The sequence below is a fragment of the Lampetra fluviatilis genome, unplaced genomic scaffold, assembly GCF_964198595.1.
Source record: "Lampetra fluviatilis unplaced genomic scaffold, kcLamFluv1.1 SCAFFOLD_570, whole genome shotgun sequence".
Classification (NCBI taxonomy): domain Eukaryota; kingdom Metazoa; phylum Chordata; class Hyperoartia; order Petromyzontiformes; family Petromyzontidae; genus Lampetra; species Lampetra fluviatilis.
In genome coordinates this window covers 40,001-47,629 of record NW_027620458.1, presented here as the reverse complement: position 1 = coordinate 47,629, position 7,629 = coordinate 40,001, and positions in this window count along the sequence as shown.

Below are 7,629 nucleotides of genomic sequence, written 5' to 3'. Positions count from 1 at the left end.
GGTAGCCTCCATCAGGGCTGTAGGGGCAAGTGCAGTTACACAGACAAAGCTCCCCCAGGTAGCCTCCATCAGGGCTGTAGGGGCAAGTGCAGTTACACAGACACAGGCAAAGCTTCCCCAGGTAGCCTCTATCAGGACTGTAGGGGCAAGTGCAGCTACGCAGACACAGGCAAAGCTCCCCCAGGTAGTCTCTCGCCCAGTGCTAGCGATGTTCACGACACCACCACCACTACACCACCACCACTACACCACCACTGCACCACCACCAACACTACACTACTACCACCACCACTACACCACCACCACTACACCACCACCACTACACCACCACCACGACACCACCACCACTACACCACCACCACTACACCACCACCACGACACCACCACCACTACTACCACCACCACTACACCACCACTACTACACCACCACCACTACACCACCACGACACCACCACTTCACCACCACCACTACACCACCACCACGACACCACCACCACCACCACTACACCACCACCACCATTACACCACCACCACTACATCTGTAGCTGTATTGATTCCCATAAATATTTGAATAGTTCAGAAGACATTAATAATGAAGGTCAGTGTAGACTGTGTGTGTGTATGTGTGTCTGTGTGTGTGTATGTGTGTCTGTGTGTGTGTGTATGTGTGTCTGTGTGTGTGTGTCTGTGTGTGTGTATGTGTGTGTGTGTGGGCGTTTCTGTGTGTCTCTGTGTGTATGTCTGTGTGTGCCTCTGTGTCTCTGTGTGTGTGTCTGTGTGTGTCTCTGTGTGTGTGTCTGTGTGTGTGTCTCTGTGTGTGTGTGTCTGTGTGTCTGTATGTGTGTCTGTGTGTGTCTCTGTGTGTCTCTGTGTGTGTCTCTGTGTGTCTCTGTATGTGTCTGTGTGTGTGTGTCTGTGTGTGTGTGTGTCTGTGTGTGTGTGTGTCTGTGTGTCTGTGCCGGTAGTCTTCATAGGCGCTGCTGCTTCTACTCGTTTGCAGCACTTGCCCCTACAGCCAAGCTAGAGGCTACCTGGGGCCGCCTTTGTCTGTGTGACGATCACGAGGCCTCTAAGTGAGGCACTAATGGAACACGAATCGATCTCGCGCTCTCTGTTTGATATCGCAAAGTCGTGATGCTAATGGGCTTGAGTGGGTGAGTGGGTGGGTGGGTGAGTGGGTGAGTGGGTGAGTGGGTGGGTGGGTGAGTGGGTGAGTGGGTGAGTGGGTGGGTGGGTGGGTGGGTGAGTGGGTGGGTGGGTGGGTGAGTGGGTGAGTGGGTGGGTGGGTGAGTGGGTGAGTGGGTGGGTGAGTGGGTGGGTGGGTGGGTGAGTGGGTGAGTGGGTGGGTGGGTGGGTGGGTGAGTGGGTGAGTGGGTGGGTGAGTGAGTGGGTGAGTGGGTGGGTGAGTGGGTGGGTGGGTGGGTGAGTGGGTGAGTGGGTGGGTGGGTGAGTGGGTGAGTGGGTGGGTGAGTGGGTGAGTGGGTGGGTGAGTGGGTGAGTGGGTGGGTGGGTGGGTGGGTGAGTGGGTGAGTGGGTGGGTGGGTGGGTGAGTGGGTGAGTGGGTGGGTGAGTGGGTGAGTGGGTGGGTGGGTGGGTGAGTGGGTGAGTGGGTGGGTGAGTGGGTGAGTGGGTGGGTGAGTGGGTGAGTGGGTGGGTGGGTGGGTGGGTGAGTGGGTGAGTGGGTGGGTGGGTGGGTGAGTGGGTGAGTGGGTGGGTGAGTGGTGGGTGAGTGGGTGGGTGAGTGGGTGAGTGGGTGGGTGGGTGGGTGGGTGAGTGGGTGAGTGGGTGGGTGGGTGGGTGAGTGGGTGAGTGGGTGGGTGAGTGGGTGAGTGGGTGGGTGGGTGGGTGAGTGGGTGAGTGGGTGGGTGAGTGGGTGAGTGGGGTGGGTGAGTGGGTGAGTGGGTGGGTGGGGGGTGGTGTGGGTGAGTGGGTGAGTGGGTGGGTGGGTGGGTGAGTGGGTGAGTGGGTGGGTGAGTGGGTGAGTGGGTGGGTGAGTGGGTGAGTGGGTGGGTGGGTGGGTGAGTGGGTGAGTGGGTGGGTGGGTGGGTGAGTGGGTGAGTGGGTGGGTGGGTGGGTGAGTGGGTGGGTGGTGTGAGTGGGTGAGTGGGTGAGTGGGTGGAGTGGGTGAGTGGGTGGGTGGGTGGGTGGGTGGAGTGGGTGGGTGGGTGGTGGGTGGGTGGGTGGGTGAGTGGGTGGGTGGGTGGGTGAGTGGGTGAGTGGTGGTGGGTGGGTGGGTGAGTGGGTGGGTGGGGTGTGGGTGGGTGGGTGGTGGGTGAGTGGGTGGGTGGGTGTGTGGGTGGGTGGGTGGGTGGGTGAGTGGGTGGGTGGGTGGGTGGGTGGGTGGGTGGTGGGGGTGGGTGGTGGTGTGGTGGGTGGGTGGGTGAGTGGGTGGGTGGGTGTGTGGGTGGGTGGTGTGGGTGAGTGAGTGGGTGAGTGGGGGGTGGGGTGGGTGGGTGGGTGAGTGGGTGGGTGGGTGGGTGGTGGGGTGGGGGGGTGAGTGGGTGGGTGGTGGGTGGGTGGGTGGGGTGGAGTGGGTGGGTGGGTGAGGGGTGGGGTGGGTGGTGTGGTGGGTGGGTGGTGGGTGGGTGGTGTGGTGGGTGAGTGGTGGGTGGTGGGTGGGTTGTGGGGTGGGTGGTGGGTGGGAGGGTGTGTGGGGTGAGTGGGTGGGTGGGTGGTGGGTGGGTGTGGTGGTGGGTGTGGTGGGTGGTGGGTGTGTGGGGGTGGGTGGGTGAGTGGGTGGGGGTGTGAGTGGGGTGGTGAGTCTGTGGGTGGGTGGGTGTGGGGGTGTGTGGTGAAGTGGGTGGGGTGTGGGTGAGTGGGTGGGTGGGTGGGGGGTGGGTGGGTGAGTGGGTGTGGGTGGGTGGGTGGGTGAGTGGGTGGGTGTGTGGGTGGTGGTGGGTGGGTGGGTGGTGGTGGGTGGGTGGTGGGTGGGTGGGTGGGGGTGAGTGGGGTGGGGGTGGTGGTGTGGGTGGTGTGGGTGGTGGTGGGGGTGTTGTGGGTGGGTGGTGAGTGTGTGGGGGGTGGTGTGGGTGGGTGGGTGGTGGTGGGGTGAGTGGTGGTGAGTGAGTGGTGAGTGGGTGAGTGATGTGGGTGAGTGGTGGGTGTGTGAGTGGGGTGGTGGGTGGGTGGGTGGGTGTGTGGGTGAGTGGTGTGGGGTGAGTGTGGTGGGTGAGTGGTGGGTGAGTGGGGTGAGTGGTGGGGGTGGGGTGAGTGGGTGGGTGGGTGGGTGAGTGGTGGGTGAGTGAGTGGTGAGTGTGTGGGTGGTGGGTGGGTGAGTGAGTGGGTGGGGGGTGGGTGGGTGGGTGGTGGTGGGGGTGGTGGTGGGTGGTGGGTGGTGGGGTGTGTGGTGGGTGGGTGGGTGGTGAGTGAGTGTGTGGGTGAGTGGGGGGGGGGGGTGGTGGGTGGGTGTGTGGGTGGGTGGGGTGGTGGGTGGGTGGGTGGTGAGTGGGTGGGTGGTGTGTGAGTGGTGGGTGGGTGAGTGGTGAGTGGGTGAGTGGGTGGTGAGTGGGTGGGTGAGTGTGTGGAGGGTGGGTGGGTGAGTGAGTGGGGTGGGTGGGTGAGTGAGTGGTGGGTGGGTGGGGTGAGTGGTGGGTGGGAGGGGTGGTGTGGTGGGTAAGTGAGTGGGTGTCGTGGGTGGTGGGTGAGTGAGTGAGTGGGTGAGTGGGTGGGTGAGTGGGTGTGTGGGTGGGTGGGTGGGTGTGTGGGTGGGTGGGTGAGTGGGTGGGTGGGTGGGTGAGTGGGTGGTGTGGGTGGGTGAGTGGGTGGGTGAGTGAGTGAGTGGGTGGGTGTGAGTGACAGGTGAGTGGGTGGGTGAGTGACTGAGTGAGTAGGTGAGTGAGTGAGTGACTGAGTGAGTGGGTGAGTGAGTAGGTGAGTGACTGAGTGAGTGAGTGACTGAGTGAGTAGGTGAGTGAGTGAGTGAGTGACTGAGTGAGTGGGTGAGTGAGTGAGTGAGTAAGTGACTGAGTGGGTGAGTGAGTGACTGAGTGAGTGAATTAGTGAGTGACTGAGTGAGTAGGTGAGTGAGTAAGTGACTGAGTGGGTGAGTAGGTGAGTGACTGAGTGAGTGAGTGAGTGACTGAGTGAGTAGGTGAGTGAGTGACTGAGTGAGTGGGTGAGGTGAGTAAGTGACTGAGTGGGTGAGTAGGTGAGTGTGTGAGTGAGTGAGAGTGAGTAGGTGAGTGAGTGTGTGGGTGAGTGAGTAGGTGAGTGACTGAGTGAGTGAGTGAGTGACTGAGTGAGTGACTGAGTGAGTAGGTGAGTGAGTGAGTGAGTGACTGAGTGAGTGAGTGAGTGACTGAGTGAGTGACTGAGTGAGTAGGTGAGTGAGTAAGTGACTGAGTGGGTGAGTAGGTGAGTGTGTGAGTGAGTGAGTAGGTGAGTGAGTGAGTGGGTGAGTGACTGAGTGAGTGAGTGAGTGACTGAGTGAGTGACTGAGTGAGTAGGTGAGTGAGTGAGTGACTGAGTGAGTGACTGAGTGAGTAGGTGAGTGAGTGGGTGAGTGAGTGGGTGAGTGGGTGAGTGAGTGGGTGAGTGACTGAGTGAGTGGGTGAGTGAGTAAGTGACTGAGTGGGTGAGTAGGTGAGTGTGTGAGTGACTGAGTGAGTAGGTGAGTGAGTGACTGAGTGAGTGGGTGAGTGAGTAAGTGACTGAGTGGGTGAGTAGGTGAGTGTGTGAGTGAGTGAGTGAGTAGGTGAGTGAGTGAGTGGGTGAGTGAGTAGGTGAGTAGGTGAGTGACTGAGTGAGTGAGTCAGTGACTGAGTGAGTGACTGAGTGAGTAGGTGAGTGAGTGAGTGAGTGACTGAGTGAGTGAGTGAGTGACTGAGTGAGTGAGTGAGTAGGTGAGTGAGTGAGTGGGTGAGTGACTGAGTGAGTGAGTGAGTGACTGAGTGAGTGACTGAGTGAGTAGGTGAGTGAGTGAGTGAGTGACTGAGTGAGTGACTGAGTGAGTAGGTGAGTGAGTGGGTGAGTGAGTGGGTGAGTGGGTGAGTGAGTGGGTGAGTGACTGAGTGAGTGGGTGAGTGAGTGGGTGAGTGAGTGGGTGAGTGAGTGAGTGACTGAGTGAGTGGGTGAGTGACTGAGTGAGTGGGTGAGTGAGTGGGTGAGTGAGTGAGTGAGTAGGTGAGTGAGTGAGTGACTGAGTGAGTGGGTGAGTGAGTGGGTGAGTGAGTGAGTGAGTAGGTGAGTGAGTGAGTGACTGAGTGAGTGGGTGAGTGAGTAGGTGAGTGAGTAAGTGACTGAGTGGGTGAGTAGGTGAGTGTGTGAGTGAGTGAGTAGGTGAGTGAGTGAGTGGGTGAGTGACTGAGTGAGTGAGTGAGTGACTGAGTGAGTGACTGAGTGAGTAGGTGAGTGAGTGAGTGACTGAGTGAGTGACTGAGTGAGTAGGTGAGTGAGTGGGTGAGTGAGTGGGTGAGTGAGTGGGTGAGTGAGTGAGTGACTGAGTGAGTGGGTGAGTGACTGAGTGAGTGGGTGAGTGAGTGGGTGAGTGAGTGAGTGAGTAGGTGAGTGAGTGAGTGACTGAGTGAGTGAGTGAGTGACTGAGTGAGTGACTGAGTGAGTAGGTGAGTGAGTGAGTGACTGAGTGAGTGACTGAGTGAGTAGGTGAGTGAGTGGGTGAGTGAGTGGGTGAGTGGGTGTGTGAGTGGGTGAGTGACTGAGTGAGTGAGTGAGTGGGTGAGTGAGTGAGTGACTGAGTGAGTGACTGAGTGAGTAGGTGAGTGAGTGGGTGAGTGAGTGGGTGAGTGACTGAGTGAGTAGGTGAGTGAGTGAGTGACTGAGTAGGTGAGTGAGTGAGTAGGTGAGTGAGTGAGTGGGTGAGTGACTGAGTGAGTGACTGAGTGAGTAGGTGAGTGAGTGAGTGACTGAGTGAGTGAGTGGGTGAGTGACTGAGTGAGTGACTGAGTGAGTGACTGAGTGAGTGACTGAGTGAGTGAGTGAGTGACTGAGTGACTGAGTGAGTGAGTGACTGAGTGAGTGAGTGGGTGAGTGACTGAGTGAGTAGGTGAGTGAGTGAGTGAGTGGGTGAGTGACTGAATGAGTAGGTGAGTGACTGAGTGAGTGACTGAGTGACTGAGTGACTGAGTGACTGAGTGACTGAGTGAGTGAGTGGGTGAGTGAGACACGTAGACTCACACCCTGCAGGTTGTATTCCTCAAGCCGCAGTCGTAAGTCAATAAACGTGCAGAGTTACACAAGACTGGGTTTCTCACGAACACACAGACACAGACAAAGCTCCCCCAGGTAGCCTCTAGCAGGGCTGTAGGGGCAAGTGCTGTCACACAGACACAGGCAAAGCTCCCCCAGGTAGCCTCTAGCAGTGCTGTAGGGGCAAGTGCAGTTACACAGACACAGACAAAGCTCCCACAGGAAGCCTCTAGCAGGGCTGTAGGGGCAAGTGCAGTAACACAGACACAGACAAAGCTCCCCCAGGTAGCCTCTAGCAGCGCTGTAGGGGCAAGTGCAGTTACACAGACACAGACAAAGCTCCCCCAGGTAGCCTCTAGCAGGGCTGTAGGGGCAAGTGCTGTCACACAGACACAGACAAAGCTCCCCCAGGTAGCCTCTAGCAGGGCTGTAGGGGCAAGTGCTGTCACAAAGACACAGGCAAAGCTCCCCCAGGTAGCCTCTAGCAGGGCTGTAGGGGCAAGTGCTGTCACACAGACACAGGCAAAGCTCCCCCAGGTAGCCTCTAGCAGGGCTGTAGGGGCAAGTGCTGTCACAAAGACACAGGCAAAGCTCCCCCAGGTAGCCTCTAGCAGGGCTGTAGGGGCAAGTGCTGTCACACAGACACAGACAAAGCTCCCCCAGGTAGCCTCTAGCAGGGCTGTAGGGGCAAGTGCTGTCACACAGACACAGACAAAGCTCCCCCAGGTAGCCTCTAGCAGGGCTGTAGGGGCAAGTGCTGTCACACAGACACAGACAAAGCTCCCCCAGGTAGCCTCTAGCAGGGCTGTAGGGGCAAGTGCAGTCACACAGACACAGGCAAAGCTCCCCCAGGTAGCCTCTAGCAGGGCTGTAGGGGCAAGTGCTGTCACACAGACACAGACAAAGCTCCCCCAGGTAGACTCTAGCAGGGCTGTAGGGGCAAGTGCAGTCACACAGACACAGGCAAAGCTCCCCCAAGTAGCCTCTAGCAGGGCTGTAGGGGCAAGTGCTGTCACACAGACACAGACAAAGCTCCCCCAGGTAGCCTCTAGCAGGGCTGTAGGGGCAAGTGCTGTCACACAGACACAGGCAAAGCTCCCCCAGGTAGCCTCTAGCAGGGCTGTAGGGGCAAGTGCAGTCACACAGACACAGGCAAAGCTCCCCCAGGTAGCCTCTAGCAGGGCTGTAGGGGCAAGTGCTGTCACACAGACACAGACAAAGCTCCCCCAGGTAGCCTCTAGCAGGGCTGTAGGGGCAAGTGCAGTCACACAGACACAGGCAAAGCTCCCCCAGGTAGCCTCTAGCAGGGCTGTAGGGGCAAGTGCAGTTACACAGACACAGGCAAAGCTCCCCCAGGTAGCCTCTAGCGGGGCTGTAGGGGCAAGTGCAGTTACACAGACACAGACAAAGCTCCCCCAGGAAGCCTCTAGCAGGGCTGTAGGGGCAAGTGCAGTAACACAGACACAGACAAAGCTCCCCCAGGTA